The sequence below is a fragment of the Tursiops truncatus genome, chromosome 7 (genome assembly GCF_011762595.2).
Source record: "Tursiops truncatus isolate mTurTru1 chromosome 7, mTurTru1.mat.Y, whole genome shotgun sequence".
NCBI lineage: Eukaryota > Metazoa > Chordata > Mammalia > Artiodactyla > Delphinidae > Tursiops > Tursiops truncatus.
In genome coordinates this window covers 48972751-48998533 of record NC_047040.1, presented here as the reverse complement: position 1 = coordinate 48998533, position 25783 = coordinate 48972751, and the positions used below count along the sequence as shown (strand labels likewise).

The 25783-nt window shown below is 35.6% G+C and overlaps 1 long non-coding RNA gene across 1 annotated transcript in view; it reads left to right on the top strand.

Moving 5' to 3' along the window:
• Positions 1-25046, top strand: part of LOC141279069 (uncharacterized) — a 384583-nt gene extending 359537 nt beyond the window's left edge. The window contains exon 4 of the long non-coding RNA XR_012332821.1: positions 25021-25046. This is a non-coding gene — a long non-coding RNA (uncharacterized lncRNA). The remainder of the gene's footprint in view (positions 1-25020) is intronic.
• The last annotated feature ends 737 nt before the right edge of the window (positions 25047-25783 follow it).

Below are 25783 nucleotides of genomic sequence, written 5' to 3'. Positions count from 1 at the left end.
TATTCTTTTTCATATTCTTTTCCATTCTGTTTTATCACAGGATATTGAATATAGTTCCCTATGCTATACAGTAGGACCTTGTTGTTTATGTATCCTATATACTATACTAGTTTGCATCTGCTAATCTCAAATTCCCAATCCTTCCCTCTCCCACCCCCATTCCCCTTAGCAACCATAAGTCTGTTCTCTATGTCAATGAGTCTGTTTCTGTTTTGTAGATATGTTCATTTGTGTCGTATTTTAGATTCCACATATAAATGATATTGTATGGTATGTCTTCCTCTTTCTGACTTACTTTGCTTAGTATGATAATCTTTAGGTCCATCCATGTTGCTGCAAATGGCATCATTTCACTCTTTTTAATGGCTGAGTAATATTTCATTTGTGTGTGTGTGTGTGTGTATATATATATATATATATACACACACACACACATACACCACATCTTCTTTATCCATTCATCTGTTGATGGACATTTAGATTGTTTCCATGTCTTAACTATTGTAAACAGTGTTGCTATGAATATAGGGGTACATATATCTTTTTGAATTAGTTTTCTCCAGATATATGGCAACTCTATTTTTAGTTTTTTGAGGAACCTCTATACTTTTTTTTCACAGTGGCTGCACCAGTTTACATTCCCACCAACGGTGTAAGAGGGTTCCCTTTTCTCCACACACTGTCCAGAATTTATTTTACACTTTTTAATGATGGTCATTTTGACTAGTGTGAGGTGGTACCTCATTGTAGTTTGATTTGCATTTCTATAGGAAACTATTTTTGTGACTTGGCATATACAAACAATTTGGAAACAGGTCACAGAAAGAAATAAGCATAAAAAACTGATAAACTAGAATTCATTAAAAGTAATAATTCTTCTCATTAAAATACATCATGAAGAAAATGAATATGTAGGGCACAGTCTGGGAGGAAATATTTGTAAAATACATATCTGAGCAAATACCAGTATCCAGGACATATAACGAACTTCCATAACTTAATCTAAAACTTGAAAAAAAAAGAGGAAAATATGTGAATAGACACTTCAGAAATGCATGACTAATAAGAATTTGAAAAAAATTCTCAATATACAAAGTCCTCAGGAATTGCAACTTAAAACCACAATGAAATACAACTACACACCCACAAAAATGACTAAAATTTAAAAAGACCTATATCATCTGCTGTTGCCAAGGATGCAGAGAAATCTGAACTCTCAGACATACTTTGTGGGGATGTAATGTGGTGCACACTTTTTGGGAAAAAAATGTTGACAGTTTCTTATAAAACTAGTCATTCATCTACCCTATGACCCAGTGTGATATTGTGATTTATAATAAAAAATATATATTTGGTCTTTGTCCTCATTCCTGGCACAGAGCTCCTAGAATCTGGGGAATTTCCTGATTGATAAGAGTGATAAAGGTATCTTTATAACAAATTCTTGTCAACCATACCTGACTTTATGTTAATGAGGTGACCTTTGGAAACTGCCTAAGGATGAGAACTGTTTGCCAGAGGAACCAACCCTGTGATTAGAGGGTTGGAACTTTCAGACCCAATCCCCAGACTGCTGAGGGTAGGAGAGAGGTTGGAGATTAATTTGATCCCTAACAACCCAGAATTTGATCAATTTCGCCTACATAATGAAGCCTCCATAAAAATCCTAACTGAAGGGGTTCAGAAAAATTCCTTGTTGGGGGTCACATGGAGGTGCCAGGAGAATGATGTGCCCAGAGAGAGCGTGGAAGCTCCTTGACCCTTCCCACATACTTGCCCTATGCATCTCTTCCACCTTGCTATTCCTGAGTTGTCTCTTTTATAATAAAATGGTAATCTAGTAAGTAAGTAAACTGTTTTCCTGGGCTCTGATAGTTATTCTAGAAAATTACTGAATCTGAGGAGAAAGTCATGGGACCCTCCGATTTTTTACCAGTCAGAAGAACAGCTGATAACCTGGACTTGCTATTGGTGTCTAAAGTCGGGAGAGGGGCAGTCTTAAGGGACTGAGTCCTTAACTCTTGACATGATACTAACTCCGTGTAGATAATGTCAGAACCCAAATGATTGATAGACAAATAGGGAGATAGATCAATATATGACAAAATGAATATTAAGCAAATTAAAATATTAATGGTGATAAACTTGGCTGTATGTTTGAAAATTTTTATAATTAAATATTAAAAACAATTTGGATTGTTTGCACTGACGAATAGTCACATTTTGCTTGAAACCACAGGACTGCACAAACTTGAAATCTTGAATCTAGTTACATCTTGAGACTCTAATTAAATTTTGTAATTAGAATGATTTATAAAAAAAATTAAGGTTTTGGTAGGTGTTTTATTAAAATATTTTTAAATAGCCTATTTTTCTAATGTTTTATTTTTTCAAAAAAGTTATTCTTATGTTATTTTCTACCTAGAACTCAAAGGCACTTAATACATATTTACTATCTTAGAATTTGAGGTTTTTAATTTGCCTCTATTGTGATATACAGTTATTTCAGAAATTTAGCTAATGCTATTGCAGAAAACCCAGATGTTCCGTTAGAATCATATAGATTGGGAAAATCATTATGATATTTTCCTCTTAAATATTGAAACATTTGAAGGAAAAACAACTTCCCCACTTAATAATCTAGAAATTATTTACATTTTATAGGAAGAAATCTGAGATTCAAAGATATCAAGAAATTTCTCCAGTTTAAATGATAGAGTTTAATGGGTGCAATGGCACATCATGGTACTATCAGGAGAGCACTTACAAAAAGTACTAAAAGATTTAAAAAAATGTTTTATTTAAAATCACATACAAAAACAGATCATTGTAATCAATTACCATATCAGAGTTAATTTGATTCTGTTACTTTTACAGAATTGACAAATTTTAGGCTATTTTAACTGGGAAGAAACAACATAATTACAGTGATGCCTCCATGCACTTGTAATTTTAGTATGCTCATTGGTCTCTGATTATAGAAATCCTGAAAATGAGTTTCTATGCAGTATTTGTAATTACAGTAAAATTTCAATAACAGATACTTGCTTAAGTAAATCTATGTGTCTTTTTAAATGAGTATCTATCTATCTAGTGAGAGAGATGGAATGATGGATCAAATTTCAATGCGAAATAAACTTAAAAGTTCAGAAACATGAGTTGGCTTGTGAAAAACTTTTGTAGTAAAGGTAATTCTTTAGGGAGGTCCCATTGTTTTGGCACTATCATCAAGAATGAGGTTTACAATAGGAGAAAATACCATACCAGGTAAGCCTTAAAAAGGGACCAAAGGAACTGAGCAACTGAAAACAAAAATCCTGGGGATTGTTGACTTACATAGAACTTGAGTAGTGTTCCAAACCTTGGCTAGAGGAGAGCAGTACAGCGGATTGTTTCACCTAGAGTATATACAGTGGGGGAAAAAATACCTTAACAGGAAATTGTTATGTGGTTCAGAGCTAGAGGCAGATCCTAGGCAACGAAATGGGAATAAAAACGTATACATTTCATTTGGGAGCTAAAATCATTCTACAGTGAAACAAATTCTTAAAAGACAACCACACAGCATTGTTAACGTATGTGATTAGTTGTAACACTGAGAAGTGTCATTTTTTTCCTCTTTGGTTAAGGCCAAACTAGCTTAACTAAAACATATTTGGAATACACAGAAAGATGCAATTCTAGACAATTAATAAATGCAATTGATTACTGTGTGGGAAGATTGTGAATTGATTTCTCTAGTGGTAGTTTAAGGTAGATTAAATTCTCATCTGGCAAGAATAGTTTTATTTAGTTCAGGAATATAAAATAGAGAACCTCTTAAATGTCTTGAATGTTCTATATTCAAAGATCCACCTCCAAAATATATGATAATTTTTATAATACATAAGTTTTGTAATCATTCTAAAATTGTTAATGAAAGGATTTGATACTTAAGTTCCTTTGATATAAGCAAAGGTAAGACTCCTCCAGATTGTTATTTATAGTCCATGCCCTTAAAAATATTACTTTACGTCAACTGTTTTCTCACTGGACCAAAGCATTAGGATAAAAGTCATAATTGAAATTTCCATTATAAAATCTTGTTTTAGAGTTACATTATCACTTAGATGTCAGTGTGAAGCAGCACACAAACACACACCTATTTAATAAAGCATTGCTGGTCATCTGATCATTTTTTATTTGGTTTATAAATATGAGAGATTTAGGGAAATCTGCATGTTAATCCCAGGACAGTTTATTTTCAAAGAGACTTTAGCATTTACTAATACTTTTTAATGTCAAAAACTGATTACTGACATTTTATATACAAGTAAAATTAATCATGCTATAATAAAAAGAGCAAATCTGACTCATTTCCTGTGAATCAAAATGTAGAAAGTTTACGATGTGTGTGTAAATATTTACTTACAAAACAGGGCTGGATTTTACATTGACAACTACTGGTTTGGCAAAAGAGTTTTACATTCACTGGTTTCTTGTCAGTCAGTCCCACCCAAGCAGGTGCTGGAGGTTTTCCCTTCTTTAACTCCTTACTCCAGTGTGCTTAGTCGTGCTAAGTACTTAGTAGTACCAGTGCATAGTAGAAATCACCAGTGAGCTTTTAAAAAATACTGGGATATTGTTATCACCTCAGACCTGTTACAACAAAATCTTTTTGGAAAGAGGTTTTTGAGGCTTGGGCAATGCTGTTTTAAACTTATTACCACGTGAGGCTGATATGCATTCACGGTTGAGACTTGAATGACCTCCCACCACAAAGTATGGCCTTCAGGCTAATGCACTGCCATCATCTAGCAGCTTGTTAGAAAGACAGAATCTCAGACTGCACTCTAGATCTACTGAGTCAGAATTTGTGTTTTAACTAGATCCCCAGGTGATGCATTTGCGCAGTAAAGTTTGAGGAATACTCTGTGAAATATGAGAGTTCCAGGCCATTGCAAAGGAGGGTTTGTCTGTTGGTAGTTAGGTATAGCTGAGCAAAGTGTATCAACTCTTTAAATAAACATGGAGGAAGATAAGGTCCTGGTTGAAGAGAACTCTTCCACATACGACAGTGGAAGAGTATGTGTGCTAGTATATCTCCATCTCACAGGCTATGTGGACTATAGGGAGTGGGAGCATGTCATGCAGTCTCGTTGGAACATTAAAAAGAGTATGTTTTGCCATAAGCTGACCAACCACTGGATGCCAACTCTGCACACTTTTATCTGCATACCTTTATCCTGTGAGGTGAGCCCCACTTAGTCCTTTGGAAGGAAACCCTCTTTCTCCCCTACAGCTCTTGCAACCACAGTGGAGACTGATGGGTGAGATGATCCGTATCCCCCTCTAGACTTTTCCCCATCTACTGTTTCTTGCATATATTCTATCTTGTTTCCTTCTAGATTTTGGCCTTTTAATCTTAAGATCATTTTATTTTCTTAAAATGTCCAACTCTTATAAGCAAAAGATTTGGCTTTCAAATAATTGTCCCTGTTATAATTTTGAAATATTACTTAAAGTTTCAAAAGCAGGATATCTTAGTTTCTTTCTCTATATAATCTTTCTGTAAGGTTTTGAATTATGAGAAAATGGATGTCTGAATGCAGGAAGGGAGGCACTGAGGACAACTTTGAGGGAGACTGGCGAATACATATATTTAGCAATGAATTGTGTGGATAGCTCTGGGTAGTTATAATTAGAATATTAGAATAGTTCTTAGGTCTATTAATTTGTTCATTTTGTGCTTTGATAAAGAATCTTTGTTTCTTTTTAACTCTTAGAGACTATACTTTTAATGATATTTTCTTAGTACCTCCTGTGAGGGAAAGTAAAATGCAATGTAATTTGTTTTGTTTGTTTTTTAACATCTTTATTGGAGTATAATTGCTTTGCAATGTTGTTAGTTTCTGTTGTATAACAAAGTGAATCAGTTATACATATACATATATCCCCATATCTCCTCCCTCTTGTGTCTGCCTCCCACCCTCCCTATCCCACCCCTCTGTGTGGTCATAAAGCACCGAGATGCTCTCCCTGTGCTATGCAGCTGCTTCCCACTAGCTTTCTATTTTATATTTAGTTGGTAGTGGATATATGTCAATTCTACTCTCTCACTTCATCCCAGCGTGCTCTTCCCCCTCCCTGTGTCCTCAAGTCCATTCTCTACATCTATGTCTTTATTCCTGTCCTGCCCCTAGGTTCATCAGAACTATTTTTTTAGATTCCATATATATGTGTTAACATACAGTATTTGTTTTTCTCTTTCTGACTTACTTCACTCTGTATGACAGACTCTAGGTCCATCCACTTCACTACAAATAACTCAATTTTGTTTCTTTTTATAACTGAGTAATATTCCGCTGTATATATGTGCCACATCTTCTTTATCCATTCATCTCTCAATGGACACTTAGGTTGATTCCATGTCCTGGCTGTTGTAAACTGTGCTGCAATGAACATTGTGGTACATGACTCTCTTTGAATTATGGTTTTCTCAGGGTATATGCCCAGTAGCGGGATTGCTGGGTCATAGGATAGTTCTACTTTTAGTTTTTTAAGGAACCTCCATACTATTCTCCATAGTAGCTGTATCAATTTACATTCCCACCAAAAGTGCAAAAGGGTTCCCTTTTCTTCACACCCTCTCCAGCATTTATTGTTCTTAGATTTTTTGATGATGGCCATTCTGACTGGTGTGAGATTATACCTCACTGTAGTTTTGATTTGCATTTCTCTAATGATTAGTGATGTTGAGCATCTTTTCATGTGTTTTCTGGCAATCTATATACCTTTGGAGAAATGCCTATTTAGGTCTTCTGCCCATTTTTGGATTGGGTTGTTTTTTTCATATTGAGCTGCATGAGCTGCTTATATATTTTGGAGATTAATCCTTTGTTGCTTCATTTGCAAATATTTTCTCCCATTCTGAGGGTTGTCTTTTCATCTTATTTATGGTTTCCTTTGCTGTGCAAAAACCTTTAAAATTTCATTAGGTCCCATTTGTTTATTTTTGCTTTTATTTCCATTTCTCTAGGAGGTGGGTCAAAAAGGATCTTGCTGTGATTTATGTCATAGAGGAAAACATAGGCAGAACACTCTAAGAGTTTTATAGTGTCTGGCCTTACATTTAGGTCTTTAATCCATTTTGAGTTTATTTTTGTGTATAGTGTTAGGGAGTGTTCTAATTTCATTCTTTTACATGTAGCTGTCCAGTTTTCCCAGCACCATTTATTGAAGAGGCTGTCTTTTCTCCATTGTATATTCTTGCCTCCTTTATCAAAAATAAGGTGACCATATGTGCGTGGGTTTATCTCTGGGCTTTCTATCCTGTTCCATTGATCTATATTTGTTTTTGTGCCAGTACCATACTGTCTTGATTACTGTAGCTTTGTAGTATAGTCTGAAGTCAGGGAGCCTGATTCCTCCAGCTCCGTTTTTCTTTCTCAAGATTGCTTTGGTTATTTGGGGTCTTTTGTGTTTCCATACACATTGTGAAATTTTTTGTTCTAGTTCTGTGAAAAATGCCTTTGGTAGTTTGATAGGGATTGCATTGAATCTGTATATTGCTTTGGGTAGTATAGTCATTTTCACAATGTTGATTCTTCCAATCCAAGAACATGGTATATCTCTCCATCTGTTTGTATCATCTTTCTTTAATTTCTTTCATCAGTGTCTTCTAGTTTTCTGCATTCAGGTCTTTTGTCTCCTTAGGTAGGTTTATTCCTAGGTATTTTATTGTTTTTGTTGCAATGGTAAATGGGAGTGTTTCCTTATTCTTTCAGATTTTTCATCATTAGTGTATATGAATGCAAGAGATTTCTGTGCATTAATTTTGTATCCTGCTAATTTACCAAATTCATTGATTAGCTTTAGTAGTTTTCTGATAGCATCTTTAGTCATGTCATCTGCAAACAGTGACAGTCTTACTTCTTCTTTTCCAGTTTGGATAATGTAATTGGATTCATTTGTTAGTAGTAAACACAAACATTGTTTACAGACCTTTGAGTACTCACTATTTAAAAACAAAAATTGCATCTCTAGCATGGTAATCTCCTTAATCTCCAGGAGGTACTTCCTAATAGGCTAACTTCAGGATCACAATTTATTACATCCAGAGCATCAGGATGATGTCTTTTCTCTCAGTATAGGTAAACACCTACTACAGTTCAAGACTGTCTAGTCATATCTTTTCTTCTCAGGGTACATATGGCCTAAATCAAATGAGATGCTGATCTTAATCTAGTTCAAAATACATGGATATTCAGTGCCAATATCATTTGATTATATCATTTTAAAAGAAAGTTAATGTTAAGCTGTGTCTACATAAACAACTATTATTAAAAACATGTTTTATGTCCAAACACAAGTATATGCTCATACTCAATTTGATTGCAATAATAAATAAGTCATGGATCATTTACAGAACAATATCATTGAGTATATTACTCAAGCACTAAGTGGTCTGATAGAACCTCCACACTTGGCCACCAAATATACTGGTGTGGGTTGATTATGACTCTTTTACATCCAGTCATGCAGGGATCCAAGTTTCCTTGTTCTTTAGATGCTACCACACCATCTCAATGCCTAATGTCCAACTTTGCCAAGATAGGAGAATCAGTTTTATTAATTCTATTTAATTGGAAGAGAAATGAATACCCATGTTCTTGTGTAAAGAGTAAGCAGAAAGTGTTTCTATCAAAGATATCATTGTATAAATATGATTATATATATGTATATATGCTAGATATGTGTATACACATACATGTATATATGTGCATGCATGTATATATATGATGTACTCATATATATGTACTAAGTACATAAGTAGTGTTACATATAATGTATACATTATACATGAGTATATGTACATTATATGAATATATATATGAATGTGTGTGTATATGTATACTACTTAGGTACTGCTTAGACTCCATTTTTTACCTACCTTCATTCCTTTAATTAACAGTATACAGGGGGAGGAATCAAGATGATGGAGGAATAGGATGTGGAGCTTACCTCCTCCACAAATACATCAGAAACACATCTACAAGTGGAAGGAGTCACACAGAACATCTACTGAATACTGGCAGAAGACCTAAGACCTCCGAAAGGGCAAAAAATCCTCCACATAAACAGATAGGAAAAAAGAAAAAAGGAAAAAAATTAAAAAGAAAGGAATCCGGATGGGACCTGTGCCCCATGGAGGGAGCTGTGAAGGATGAAAACTTCCCCAACCCTGGGAAGCCCCCTCAGTGGTGGGAAGAGCAGCCTGGATGGAGGGGGAGCTTCGGAGCCTCAGAGGAAAGCACAGCAAACGATTTGTAGAGGGCAAAATGGAGAGTGACCTGCACAGACAGTTGCTACTGCTGCCCTGAACTCCCCAACCTGAGACACTCATCCACTGCTGAGGGCAGGGGCTGGTGCTGAAGCTCAGGCTTCAGAGGTCAGACCCAGGTAGAAGCCTGGGGTTGATTGTGGGGAGACAGCCTAAAAAGGCTGGAGTGTGACAACTGAGGGTGCACTTGGAAGAAGCCTGAGCCCACCAGAAAGGCAAGGTGCCATTTTTGGGGGGGCACCTGAGGAGAGGGGCAGGACTGCCATTGGAGTTTCTTTCCCTGTGCATAGGCTCTCAAACAACAGGACACAACCTACATGAGCTCTGGGGGTGGGTGCAAGCCACTGCTGACATCATGGGCTCCAGAGGAGGTCACGGGCTGCCACCACAGCTAGGGGATCTGCTAGCAGGCAGCAATCACTGTCCCTGCTGTCCCAGGCATGTGTGGGCCACAGCTAAGGGACCCACAAGAAGATGCCAAGTGCAGCCCCTGCTGTTCCAGGGGTGATAGACTACTGCCACCACTGAGAACATGTGGGTGGGCGCCAATTGCTACCTCAACATACTGAGAGTGTGCACGGGCCACAAAACCTACACAACCCATATTAAGTGGATAACAGCCAGCACACACTGAGGAAAGAGGCAAAAAGCATCCAAATTAAAACAGCCCCTTGATTCCAGACAAGAAGCTGCAGTAGAAAGACTTGAGCTCACCTCCTCTCATGAAAACACTAAAATCACAACTAACTACTGAACACCCATTGACAAAAAAGATTGGAACCTACCAAAAAAGATATGCTACATTTAAAAACAAATAAGAAGCCCCAAAGACATGGTAGGAGGGGAACTTTCATGACATAATCAAATTCCATAACTGCTGGGTGGGTGACACACAAACTGGAAAATAACTGTATCTCAAAAGTTCTCACATAGGAGAGTTCTGAACCCCAAATTAGGCTCCCCAGCTTGAGGGTCTGGCAAAAGGAAGAGGAGCCCCTACAGCATTTGGCTTTGAAGGCCAGTGAGACTTGAGTGGAGGAGCTTCACAGGACTGGGGAAAACAGAGATTCCATTCTTGGAAGGCACACACAAGATTTCACATGCACTGGGACCCAGCAGAAAGCAGTGATATCATGGGATCCTGGGCTAGAAGTAGCTGTAGGTCATGGAGGGTCTCTGAGGGAGGTGGGACAGAGCTGTGGCTCACTATGGGGGCAAGGACACTGGTAGTGGAGGCTCCAGGGAATATTGATTGCCATGAACTCTCCCAGAGTTAACCATTTTGGCACTGAGACCTGGCCACACTCAACAGCCTGCAGGTTCCAGTGCTGGGACACCTCACGCCAAAAACCAGCAGGTGAACACAATGCCACCCATCAGCAGACAGGCTACCTAAAGTTGTACTGAGCTCAAAGCCACCTCTAAACACACCCTTGACATGGCCCTTCCCACCAGAGGGTAAAAACCTAACCCCACCCACCAGTAGGCAGGCACCAGTCCCTCCAACCAGGAAGCCTAAACAAGCCCCTGGACCAACCTAACCCCATAAGATGCAGACTCCAGAAGCAAGAGGAACTATGATCCTGCAGCCTGCAGAAAGGACAGAACAAACACAAAAAGTTAGACAAAATTAGACTACAAAGAAATATGTTTCAGATGAAGGAACAAAATAAAACCCTAGAAAAACAACTAAATGAAGTGGAGATATGCAATCTACCTGAAAAAGAATTCAGAGTAGTGATATTGAAGATAATCCAAGGTCTCAGAGAAAGAATGGAGACACAGCTCAAGAAGATACAAAAAATGATTAACAAAGTGCTAGAAGATTTAAAGAACAAACAGAGCACAATATACTAATCAAAGTGAAAATATGCTAGAAGGAATCAACAGCAGAATAAATGAGGCAGAAGAACAAGTAAGTGAGCTGGAAGACAAATTGGTGGAAATCACTGCAATGGAATAAAGAAAAAAGAAATGAGGACAGTCTAAGAGACTTCTAGGACAACATCAAATGGACCAAAATTCACATTATAGGGTCCCAGAAGGAGAAGAGAGAGATAAAGGGCCTATGAAAATATCTGAAGAGATTATAGCCAAAAACATCCCTAACATGAGAAGGGAACACTCAAGTCACGGAAGTGCAGACAGTCTAATACAAGATAAACCTAAGGAAGAATACACCAAGACACATATTAATCAGATAAAATTAAAAACAGAGAAAAAATATTAAAAGCAATAAGGGAAAAGGAACAAATAACATACAAGATTATCCCCATAAGGTTTCAGCAGAAACTCTGCAGGCCAGAGGGGAGTGGCATGATATATTTAAAGTGATGAAAGGGATAAACCTACAAACAAAAATGCTCTACCAGGCAAGGCTCTCATTCAGATTCGACAGAGAAATCAAAAGCTTTACAGACAAGCAAAAGCTAAGAGAATTTATCACCACCAAACCAGCTTTGAAACAAATCCAAAAGGAATTTCTCTAGGGGGAAAAGAAAAGGCCACTAGAAACAAGAAAATTACAAATGGGAAAGCTCACCAGTAAAAGCAAACATAACGTAAAAGTAGGAAATCATCCACACACAAATATGATATCAAAACCAGCAATCGTGAGAAGAGGAGGGTACAAATGCAGGATTTTAAAAACTGAGACCAGCAACTTAGAACAATCTCATGTGTGTGTATATATGTATACTGCTATATCAAAACCTCATGGTAACTGCAAACCAAAAATTTACAATAAATACACACACAGAAAAGAAAAAGCAATCCAAGCACAACACTAAAGATAATCACCAAATCACAACAGAGAACAAAAGAGGAAGGGAAGAAAAAAGACCTACAAAAACACATCCAAAACAATTAAGAAATGGCAATAAGAACATACATATTGATAATTACCTTAAATGTAAATGGATTAAATGCTCCAACCAAAAGACATAGACTGACTGAATGGATACAAAAATAACACTCATATATATGCTGTCTACAAGAGACCCACTTCAGTTCTAGGGACACATACAGACTGAAAGTGAGGGGATGGAAAAAGGTATTACAGGCAAATGAAAGTCAAAAGAAAGCTGGAGGAGTAGCAATACTCATGGCAGAAAAAATAGACCTTATATTAAAGACCATATATGACAAACCCATAGCTAACATCATATTCAATGGTGAAAAGCTGAAAGCATTTCCTCTAAGATCAGGAACAAGACAAGTGTGTCCACCCTCTCCACTTTTATTCAACATAGTTTTGGAAGCCCTAGCCACAGCAATCAGAGAAGAAAAAGAAATAAAAGGAATCCAAATTGGAAAAGAAAAGGTAAAACTGTCATTGTTTGCAGATGACATGATACTATAAATGGAAAATCTTACACATGCTATCAGAAAACTACTAGAGCTCATCAATGAATTCAGTAAGGTTGCAGGATATGAAATTAAATACACAGAAATCTGTTGCACTTCTATACACTAAAAACAAAATATCAGGAGGAGAAATTAAGGAAACAACCACATTTACCATTGCATCAAAAAGAATAAAATACATAAGAATAAACTTGCCTAAGGAGGCAAAAGACCTGTACTCCAAAAACTATAAGAAATTGATGAAAGAAATAGAAGATGACACAAACAGATGGAAAGAAATACCATGTTCTTGGATTGGAAGAATCAATATTGTCAAAATGATTATATGACCCAAAGTAATCTACAGATTCAATGCAATCCCTACCAAATTGCCAGTGGCATTTTTCACAGAACTAGAACAAAATAAATTTTAATTTGTATGGATACACAAAAGACTCCGAATAGCTAAAGAAATCCTCAGTAAGGAAAACTGAGCTGGAGGAATCAGACTCCATGACTTCAGAGTATACTACAAAGCTACAGTAATCAAAACAGTATGGTACTGGCACAAAAACAGAAATATAGATCAATGAAACAGAATACAAAGCCCAGAAATAAACCCATGCACCTATGGTCAATTAGTCCACAACAAAGGAGGCAAGAATATACAATGGAAAAAAGATAGTCTCTTTAGTAAGTGGTGCTGGGAAAACTGGACAGCTGCATACAAAAGAATGAAATTAGAACATGCTTTAACACCATACACAAAAATAAGCTCAAAATCAATTAAAGACCTAAATATGAGACTGGACACTATAAAACTCCTAGAGGAAAACATAGGCAGAACACTCTTTGACATAAGTTGCAGCATTATCGTTTTCAATCCACCTCCTAGAGTAATGAAAATAGAAACAAAAATAAACAAATGGGACCTAATTAAACTTAAAAGTTTGCACAGCAAAGGAAACCATAAACAAAATGAAAAAACCCACAGAATGGGAGAAAATATTTGCAAACGAAGTGACCAACAAGGGATAAATCTCCAAATTATACAAACAGCTCATGCAGCTAAATACCAAAAAACCCAATCAAAAAATGGGCAGAAGACCTAAATAGACATTTCTCCAAAGAAGACATGCAGATGGGCAAAAAGCACATGAAAAGATGCTCAACATCACTACTTATCCGAGAAATGCAAATCAAAATTACAATGAGATATCACCTCACACTGGTCTGAATGGCCATCATCAGAATGTCTACAAAGAATAAATGCTGGAGCGGGTGTGGAGAAAAAGGAACCCTCTTACACTGTTGGTGGGAATATAAGTTATGGAGAACAGTCTGGAGGTTCCTTAAAAAACTAAAAATAGGACTACAGTGTGATCCAGCTATTCCACTTTAAGCATATACCCAGAGAAAACCATAATTCGAAAAGAGTCATGTACCACAATATTCACTGAAGCACTGTTTACAATAGCCAAGACACGGAAACAACTTTAATGTCTATCAACAGATGAACAGATAAAGAAGATGTGGTATATATATAAAATGGAATACTAAAAAGAATGAAGTAATGCCATCTGCAGCAACATGGATTGACCTGGAGATTATCATACTAAGTGAAGTAATTCAGACAGAGAAAGACAAATATCCAATGATATCACTTACATGTGAAATCCAAAAAAAAATTATACAAATGATCTTATTTGCAAAACAGAAAGAGGGCTTCCCTGGTGGCACAGTGGTTGAGAGTCCACCTGCCGATGCAGGGGACGTGGGTTTGTGCCCCGGTCCGGGAAGATCCCACGTGCCGCGGAGCGGCTGGGTCCCTGAGCCGTGGCCACTGAGCCTGCGCGTCCGGAGCGCTCCACAACGGGAGAAGCCACGACAGTGAGAGGCCTGTGTACTGCAAAAAAAAAAAAAAAAAAAAAAAAAACACACAGAAACAGACTCACAGACTGAGAGAATGAACTTACGGTTACCAGGTGGGAAGGGAGGTTGGGAGGGATCAACTTGGAGTTTGGCATTGACATGTACACATTTAAAACAGATAATCAGGGTTACCCTGGTGGCGCAGTGGTTGGGAGTCCGCCTGCTGATGCAGGGGACGCGGGTTCGTGCCCCAGTCTGGGAGGATCCCACATGCCGCGGAGCGGCTGGGCCTGTGAGCCATGGCCGCTGAGCTTGTGCGTCCGGAGCCTGTGCTCCGCAACGGGAGAGGCCACAACGGTGAGAGGCCCGTGTACAGCAAAAAAAAAAAAGAAAACAGATAATCAACAAGAACCTACTGTATAGCACAGAGAACGCTACTCAATTTTCTATAATAACCTATGTGGAAAAAGAACCTGAAAATGAATGGATATGTGTATAACTGAATCACTTAGCTTATACCCATAACTAACACAACATTGTAAATCAATTATATTCAAGTAAAAATTTAATTAAAAAGTGAAGGGTAGGGGTATTACTGTATCTCATTCTTAGATCGTGAAGAGTAGCAATGACTAACTATACACAGATGTTCCTGAAAACCACAGAAATATAGGCCCGCCACTCGAAACTGGAAGTCCCAAACACATTCCCCTTAACCCAGGCCCCAGTGGGTCTGCAAGCACTCCTGTGCTATCCAACAGGAGTACCAGACATCATCCCAAAGGGCCCAGTTGATACAAGTGAAGTGGTAGCACGTGTCTATACATATATCCTTAACCTAGATCAGTTGAATAATCTTGTGTAAACAGAGGCAGGCATATTTGGTAATGCTATAAAATGTAGCTTTATCATTATGGCTCATGTTGGAAAAGATTAATTTTGTGGTATTTTTGAAGAAGAGTAAATTCTTATTGCTAAGCCTATTAAACTAATATTTATGAGGATACACATATATATATAACATGGTCATTCTCATAATCTTACTGATTATCAGATTAAGATTATAAATAAAATGAACTGACTGGAAAGTAACTTAAGTAAGCAACTTACTTAAAATGTTAAGAAACAATTTTGATTTTTTAAGGAACATTGTATAAGTTTATGGAGTTTGGCAACTGTTAATAGTATGTTACATTGAAATACTATTATTTTCATATTTTGGAGCATCTTTCCTTCCCATTATCAGAAAATTTAGTGTGAAAAAATCTATAGTAATAATAAAATGTTTTACAAAACTTAAAAAAACCCCACTGATTAATATCTACCACGGACTGGGACTTAGTTTTTAAATGCATATATATTATGAGAGTGATTTGCTAATTAATGTATTATTTAACCATTTTCTATAAGTGTGGCTGCAGATCTATAGTATTTAGATATATTTCTATTCCTATTTACCTTACATTAGTTTATCTGTGGGAACATATTGCATAAATGTACCACTAGAGCTTTGCTTCTAACATTCTATTTCTTTTCCTCATAAATGTTTCAGAGGGAAATATTAGAAACATGTATAAATAGACACCGAAAAATTTACTGGAGTAATTCAACACACTCCTGCTTCAGCAACTTTATTTGAATCCTTTTTATATTTGTTGTTTGCAACTCTGAATAAAATGTAAATTTTCCCACAGTTTCTTAAAATAGATGTGTTTAAAAAAAATCTCAGGAGGAACATATGAGTTGAATAACAAGAAGTTTTCCTTTTATAAAGTCTCTAGCATATTTTTTCTTGGGGCAATTCAGGCAGACTAAACAATTTTGACACAAATAAGAGCTGCTTAAATTGTAATTTTAGAAGAAGTCTTGAAATAGGTATGTCTCCTCTTGAGAAGAATTGATGTGCAGGTAGTATGAAAACTCATTCCCAAAAGATAATTGGAGCAGTTTTCTTTTATCTGTGAGGTGATTCTTAATAATCAGAAAGTTTTCTAATTTTAAAGATGAGGGGAAATAAAAAAAAAAAAGCATCCAAGTTAACTCAAAAAGTTAATGGTAGAATAAACTAACTGCAAATAGAACTTTCGTGAAAAGCTTTGTTCTTTTAAAATATATCTTACTATGGCTTCTAAAATTAGTATTTATATTCTCTAAAAGACATAGAGTACTCCCTAAAAGATATCAGCAATTTCTCAGATGTGTTATGAAACTTTAAATAATGCAACATTCTTGCTTTAACGGTAAAGAGACTATAAACGAAGTGTCTTAACTCAGCTACCATAGCAAAAGATCATAGACTTGGTGACTTAACAATAGAAATTAATTTTCTCACAGTTCTGGAGGTTAGAAGTCCAAGGACAAGGTTCTTGCATGGTTGATTTCTGGTGAGGACTCTCTTACTGGCTTGTAGGTGGTGGCCTTCTCCTGGTAGGGGAGAGAGAGAGAGATCAAGCTCTCTGGTGTCTCTTCTTATAAGGGCACTAATTCCATCATGAGGGTCCTACCCTCATGAATTTATCTAAACCTAATTATCTCCCAAAGGCCCAATCTCCAAATACCATCACATTGAGGGTTAAGGCTACATCACATAAATATGAGGGGACACAATCTGAGTGTATAGCATTCCATTCATTAAAGGGAAAATAACATTTACAAAAATAAATTTAAATCTATTTAAGTGTAACTAAAGCTCATAGTGAAATTTTTCGAAAATAAAAAAGTGAAAATAAGCCATCCATAATTTTATCACCTAAAGAGAACTTCTCTTAATATCTATCTATCCATATACAATTCAAGAAAGAACTTTATAAATACACCAAAATGCCAATAGTGACTGAGTGGATAATTTCTGGGTGACTGGCCTCTGAGTTAGCTAGACAAATGTGTATGTATGTGTATTTGTGAAACTGTGTGATGTGTGTGTGCATGTGCACTTGATATTCCCTTTTCCATTGTCAGAGGGGAATACCAATTTTTACATGTCTATTTCTCCTAAGATTACATAACTGAAGATTTCAATGATTTTGTTATTTCAAGAATATTATATAAATGGAATTACACATTTTATAACATTTTGGGTATTAGCTTTTTTCACTGAGCATAATTCTCTGACAATTTATCCAAAATTATTGTGTGCATCAAGTCTATCCATTTTTATTACTGAATAGTATACCATGGGATGTATGTACACAGTTTAACAGTTTAACCACTGAAGAACATTTGAGTCATTTCCAAGTTTTGTCTGTAATTAATAAAGCTCCTAAAACATTCATGTATAGGTATTTGTATAATCATATGTTTTTATCTCTCTGGGAAAATTACCAGGAAAAAATTACTAATGGCATGTTTAGTTATATAAAAAATCTAACTGCCAAACTCTTTTCCAGAGAAGTTGTACTATTTTATATTCCCATCAGCAATGTATATGAGTCATCTACTTTCTCTGAATCCTCACAATTATTTGCTATTGTCAATACTTTTTAAAATTTAATTTTAACCATTTTACATGTATTTAGTAATATCTCATCAGTTCATTTTTTAACATCTTTATTGGAGTATAATTGCTTTACAATGGTGTGTTAGTTTCTCCTTTATAACAAAGTGAATCAGCTATACATATACATATATCCCCATATCTCTTCCCTCTTGCATGTCCCTCCCTATCCCACCCCTCACAAAGCACCGAGGTGATCTCCCTGTTCCCACTAGCTATCTATTTTACATTAGGTAGTGTATATATGTCCATGCCACTCTCTCACTTTGTCCCAGCTTACCCTTCCCCCTCCCCATGTCCTCAAGAGTCATTCTCTAGTAGGTCTGCATCTTTATTCCTGTCTTGCCCCTAGGTTCTTCGTGACTTTTTTTTTTTTTTAATTCCATACATATGTGTTAGCATACGATATTTGTTTTTCTTTCTGACTTACTTCAATCTGTATGACAGACTCTAGGTCCATCCACCTCACTACAAATAACTCAATTTTGTTTCTTTTTATGGCTGAATCTCATCAGTTTTAATTGTGTTTCCCTAATAGCTGTGCTGTTGAATATCTTTTCATGTGCTTATTTGCCATTGACATATCCTCTTCAGTGAAAATTATATTCATGTCTTTTGTTAAAACTGTACTGATCATACAATTTTGAAGTGGCAGGCATGCGGGGGGAATTCCCACAGAACGAAGCAATTCTCAGATACCAGCATGGAAAGCAATTCTAACACTATATACCAGGAGATAGCATCAGATCCCACAGGCTAAGGGCTTAGGCCCACATGACTGCCCCTCCCCACTTCAGATGCATCAATTACAAGCCCAGGTCAGTAGTCATCTGTGATTCTACCCAGCTGCCCATAGATCATAGATTCCAATGACTCCCTCTTTGTGTTTGATTAATTTGCTAGAGCAGCTCACAGAACTCGGGGAAACATTTTACTTACTAGATTACCAGTTTACTATCAAAGGACATAACTCAGCAATAGCCAGATAGAAGAGATGCATAGAGCAAGGTATGGGGAAAGGGTGCAGAGATTTCATGCTCTGAGTATGCCCCTTTCCCAGCACCTCCAGGTGTTCACCAACCAGGAAGCTCTCCGAACCCTGTCCTTTTAGGGTTTTATGGAGATTTTATTACATAGTCACAATTGATTAAAACATTGCCCATTGGTGACTGATGCAAGCTCCAGCTCCTCTACCCACCCCAGATATCACAGGGTGGAACTGAAAGTTCCACCCCTCTACTCATGGTTGGTTACCCTGGCAACCAGCCTCCATCTTTAGGTGCTTTCCAAAAGTCACCTCTTTAACATAAACCTAGTTGTGGAAAGGGGCTTGTTATGAATGACAAAATACTTATTTCACTTTTATGGCTCCAAAGCAACTTCAGGAACTGAGGACAGGAAATCCAAATATTATTACAACTGATGCTCCCATTATACTCTTACCACTCAGGAAATTCTAAACATTTGGGGAGTTGTAAGCCAGCAACCATAGACAGACCAAATATATATGAGAAATATATTTTGGTCATCTGAATGACCAAATATATATTTCTTATAAATCACAATATTACATTTGCCCGGTTGGATTGCTTGAGTATATAGGCTACATGCTAGCCCTTTCTTGGATATATGATTTGCAAATATATTCTCCCAGTATATAGCTTGTTTATTCATCCTTTTAAGAGGGTCATTCATAGAGCAAATGTTTCTAATGCTGATGAAGTCCAACTTAACAATTAGTCTGTTATGGGCCATATTTTTTGTGTTAAGCCTAAGAATTCCTTGCCTAGCTGTAAATTCTAAAGGTTCTATCCCTTGTTGCCTCTAAAAGTTTTGTAGTTTTACACTTTTCAGTTAAGTCTGTGATCCATTTGAGCTAGTTTTTGTGTAAGATGTTAGGTTTAGATTGAGGATCACTTTTTAGCCAATGAATGTCCAATTACTCCAGCACCATTTGTTGAAAAGGTTATTCTTCCTCCACTGAATTATTTTTGCACCTTCATCAAGAAGCAGTTGGAGAAATGAAATACTTAGATATAAATTTACTAAAATATGTATTGGATCTATATGTAAAAAACTGTAAAACACTGATGAAAGAGATCACAGAAAAACAAAATAAATGGGGAATATATTCTGTTATGAATTGGAAGACTCAAAATTATTAAAATGTCAATTCTTCCCAACCTGCACAATAGATTCAACACAATACAAGTCAAAATCCCAACTAGCTATTTTGTAGATGTTGACAAGCTGATTCTAAAATTTATGAAAAAACAAAAGAACTAAAATAGCAAAACAATACCGGAGAAGAAAAAAGTTCAGAGACTCATAATACCCACTTTCTAGAATTACTATAAAGCTACAGTAATAAAGAGAGTTCAATATTAGCAAAATAATAGGCACATAAATCAAGGGAATAGAATAGAGGGGCTTGAAATAGACTCACACCAATATAGTCAAGTGATTTTTAACAAAGGCACGAAGGCAATTTAATGGAGGAGGGATAGTATTTTCAACAAATAGGGCTAAAGCAATTAGACTTCCTTGTGCAAAACATGAATCTAGATTTCCCTCTTAAATTACACAAAAATTAACTCAAAATGTATCACAGGCCTGATGTGTTTCTTTGTGTGTATATAAGTATATGTATCTGTATATGCATATGTAAAACTATTGCTATACTAAGAGAGAAGATGATTTTATATATAATACTCCATTAAAACCAGAGAAGGCAGAAAACAAGTGAAAAACAAAAACAAACAAAAATGAAATAAAGAACAAAGGCAATGGATAGAAAACAATTACAAATATGGTAGATATTATATCAATGATCACTTTAAACATCAATGATTGAAATACAACAATTAAAAGAGAGAGATTCTCAGAGTAAATTATAAAAAATAAGACCCAATACTATACTGTCTACAAGAAACTCTCTTGGCATATAAAGACACAGCTAAATTAAAAGTAAAGGGGTAGAGAAAGATATACCATGCTATATTAATTTCATACAAAGCTGATTTCAGAACAAGGGAAATAATGAAGGATAAGAAAAAACATTACATAATAAAAAGAGGTCAGTTTTCCAAAAAGACTCCCATGTCTATGTCTGTCTCTAAATTTCCCCTTCTTTCATACTGTATCAGAAGTCACCCAAATAACCTCCTCTAAGCTTAATTAATTATATCTACAACAACCCTATTTCCAAATGAGGTAACATTACTTAGTACTGTGGTGGGGACTTTAACATGAAATTTAGGAATACACAATTCAACCCATAATGACAAGATACACAACATTCTGGGCTACAAAACACACCTTAACAGGAATAACAATATAATTCAAACACAGTGTCCTCGTAGACCACAATGAAATTAACTCAAATCAATAGCAGAAAGAGAGCTGGATTATCTCAAAATACTTTGAGATTAAACAACAAACTCCTAACTAACACATAGGTCAAATAATAAGTCTCAAGAAAAAATTTAAACATATTTTGAACTAGATGATAATAAAAATACCACTGGTGAAAATGTGTGGGATGCAGGTAAAGCAAGTGATTGGATGAAAATTTATAGCATCTATTGTGTATGTTAGGAAAGAGAGACCTGTAATCAATAATCTAAGCTTTCTCCTTAAAAAACTAGAAAAGCAAATGAATCCAAAGTAGACAAAAGAAAAGATAATAATAATTAGAGCAGAAATCAGTAAAATTTAAAACAGGAAATCCATAGAAAAAATAAATGAAACCAAAAGCTGGTTCTTTTAAATGATCAAAAAAATTGAGAAACCTCTAATGAGGCTATCAAAAATAAAAAGGGATAAGGCAGGCAAAAATAACTAATATTAGAAATGAAAGAGGGGCCATCATAACTGATCATGTAGATATTAAAAAGGATATTATAAACAATCCTATGCCCATAAATTTGGTAACACAGATTAAATGGACCCATTCCTTGAACAAATACAATCTACCAAATTCACCAAATTTTACAGAAGAAAAAATAGACATTATGAATAGGCCTATATCTATTAAAAACATCGAATCATTAATTAATAACCTTCCAAAACAGAAATCTCCAGGCCCAGATGAGTTCACTAGTAAATTTTATCAAATATTTAAAGAGGAAATTGTACCATTTTTCTACAGTCTCTTTCAGATAACAGAAGTAGAAGGAACACTTCCTAACTCATTGTATTAGGCCAGCATTACCCTAATATAAAAAGGACAGAAAGACATTATGTTACAAGAAAGGAAAAGTACAACCATAAGTGCAAATCCTCAACCAAATTTTACCAAGTCAAATCCAACAGTTTATAAGGAGAATTATATACAGGACTTGGTGGTGTGGAATCATATACCATGATCCAGGTGTGGAAGGCTGTTTCAACTTTCAAAAACAAATTAATGTAATCCATTAGATCAAGAGGCTAAAGAAGAAAAAAACTTATATGAAAAAATCAATAGATGCATAAAATGCATTTGACAAAATCCAGCATCGATTCCTGATACTCTCAGCAAACTAGAGTTAACTTCATCAATTTAATAAAGAATATCCACAAGAAACCTATAGCTAACATCATACTTAATGATGACAAACTAGATGTTTTCCTGCTAAGAACATGAAGAAGGCAAGGATGTCCCATCTCACCATTCCTACTCAACATTTTACTGGAAGTCTTAGTTCATCCTGCTACAACTTAACTCTTTTGTTTACATAACATTTATGATATTAGGATCACAGATAATCTAGTTTTAAATTTTATCCTTATAAAATATGATAAAATGAGAAGAGGTGGGTGTATACAGTGACCAGGGTTATTTGAATTATGAAAAGAGGAGTATCTATAACTGTTAGAAAGATGATTGTGCTTCAGAAGTAAAACATACTAATTCCAAAGCAATAGACATGGATTGCTAATGTGTGAGTCTAAGAATGTATTCAAGATAGCAGCAGAATCAATTCATAAATTATCCTTATGGTTCAGAGTAGTATTATAGGCAAACTTATTATGAGTGGAATGACTTTGCTGCTTAAGTGTGTATAAGGGGAAAGAGTTAGTAGTACTACGATATTCGCAGCAGAAGAGTGACTCAGTATATCAACAATGCACAGGCTCTGAGGTTATGGAGACTTCACGGCTTCTGTGAAGTTGAAGTGTCTGTGTGGTTTACACAGTCTACTCCTTTGGTAAGAAGGACCAAGCAAGAATAAGACCAGTTATAACTATAACATATTTCATGCTCTGTGTTATTAGGGGAAATCCATTGATGTCATAACTAACTAGAAAAGAGGTCTTAGATTTAACATTGAACACAAGAATTAATGGATGATTCCTTTATGGCATCATTTGTAACATTTAAAAAATTGGGAGTAACTAATATTCAACACAAAAGAAACAGTTGAAAAAATGGTAGATAAATAAGAAATACCATGTAAGTAGTGTAAATAATGTTTGAAAAATATTTCATGACATATGGTAAAATATTTAAAAGATCATGCAGACCTGCACAACAATAAGGTGTTAAACAGTGGGCATGTAGACATTTAAAGACTCTTCCCATTTTCTATATATCCCGTAAACCTCCTAGAGTCACGAAAAAACAAAGAAGAATTATTCCAAAAAAGGATTAAAATGGGTTGTTCTGCCAATCTAGAGAACAGAAATATTTTTATTTTCTTCATTCCTCTATATCTAACTTTCACAGTAAGATTATATACATGATATATATATATATATATACATATATATGATTATATATTTACATATAGAAAGAAAGAAAAAAAAATATATATATATACACAGAGAAAAAAGGCTATAAATATACAGATCTATTACATACACATACAGAGCATATATTACTTTATTTTTTAATTTCAATAAAAAAAATCATTATGACTTTGTCTATTCTTCTTTTCACCCCTGCCTTGACTGCTCCATAGAACAGGCATTATTTTGTGTGTAATCTCTTCATTGACGTTTCTTCAGAGCCTGTAATAGTGCTTGACAAATGACAGGCACTGAATAAATATTGAATGTCTATCTTATTATGAGATAGATAGGATCATATTCTAAAGGGACAGAATTATTTCATTCATGTTTAATGAACATATGGTCATATGCTGTCATTAAAAATGGTAAATAGGGCTTCCCTGGTGGCACAGTGGTTGAGAATCTGCCTGCCGATGCAGGGGACACGGGTTTTTGTCCCTGTCTGGGAGGATCCCACATGCCGCGGAGCGGCTGGGCCCATGAGCCATGGTAGCTGGGCCTGCGCACTCCGCGGTGGGAGAGGCCACAGCAGTGAGAGGCCCACGTACCACAAAAAAAAAAAAAAAAAAAAGGTAAATAGTAATGCTTAATGGTTTTTTTGATGTTTTATAACATTAAGTTAGTCTTTTAGAAAAAAAATACAATCTTTAAAGTTCCTCTTTTAGTAATTAAAATTAAAGAAAATATCAATCTGTTACTTATAGGGTGATCTCTATTATCTAGAAATTATGTGAAACAGGGACCTGCCATATGAAGGGCCCTGGGTCTCACTGTCATGAATATCTGAGATTTTAGATATTAATCTCCAACTAGGATTATTCATGAAGTGAACATATTTTTAATGTGTTAAAGTATCAGTTGGCTAACTGTGATAATTTAAAGTCTTACTCAATTTTGGCAAACTCATTTTGCTATTTCATCATTTAAAATATATTGGGAATCTCAAAAACAAAATGTCCTGGGCCTCTTTCAACCTCTCTGAAACTCTGATGAGAAACATGAAAATACCAGATGCCCTGATAATTTTTCTTCTTTTAAACCCTTATTTTAAGAAGCTATTTATAAATTATGACAAAAATGGGACACTTAGGCTCTTAAGTGTTAATTCCTGATGTGTATTATCATTTTCTCTATTTATCATATTTTATGCAAGGAGCATTACATTTAGCTTTTCAACTCTAAATTTAAGTCTGCCTCTCTTTTCTTGTTTTAGATTTCGCTGATGATACTGACTGGGGGAAAAATATTTGAGAAGTCAAATCAAATTTAACTGGTTAGTTCACTAATTAAGCCAGGCACTCTGTGAGGTGTTCTCATGTATGTGATTCCATTAATGTTTCGCTAAATATTCTACTATACGTGGACTTCAAACACCTTTCTTTAAATGTGGAGCAATGTTAACAGAAAAATGTTGAATTGTTTGCTTATTTTCATGTTTGTGTTTATGCTCGGTCTACCAAAAGTAAGGCTGCCACTTCTCCCTGGAGTAAATTATACATTTTTTTTAAAACACTGGAAAAAGAAACTTTGGCAAAGACAAATCAAATTGTCTGTGTCTTTATTTCTTTATTAAAGCAATGCTAAACAATATTTATGTATTATCAGCACTCTTGTCAGCCTTGGATGGAAGTTGGGAATTTTTACGAATAAGAACACTTCTGAACTATAAATGCTGAAATCTATTTGCAACTTACTTTTATCTTATTAGGAACACAGAGAGACACGTTCTCCCTTAGCCCATCTGGTGGTAGGGGAATATCACAAAGTAGGAAGGATTCCTAATAAAGGTGGTTGTAGGATCACAGCTTTTAGATGTCAATTATGCCACTCCAGATAGATATGGTATAGCTTATCTTCATATGTTAGCTTCCTTCCTTAAAAACAACTGCCTTAATTTGGTACTTCCATTAAATCCTTTGAAAAGGGAAAACATTATTTATGTTAGAGCACTTGGGTTCCTTTTGAGAACCAGGACC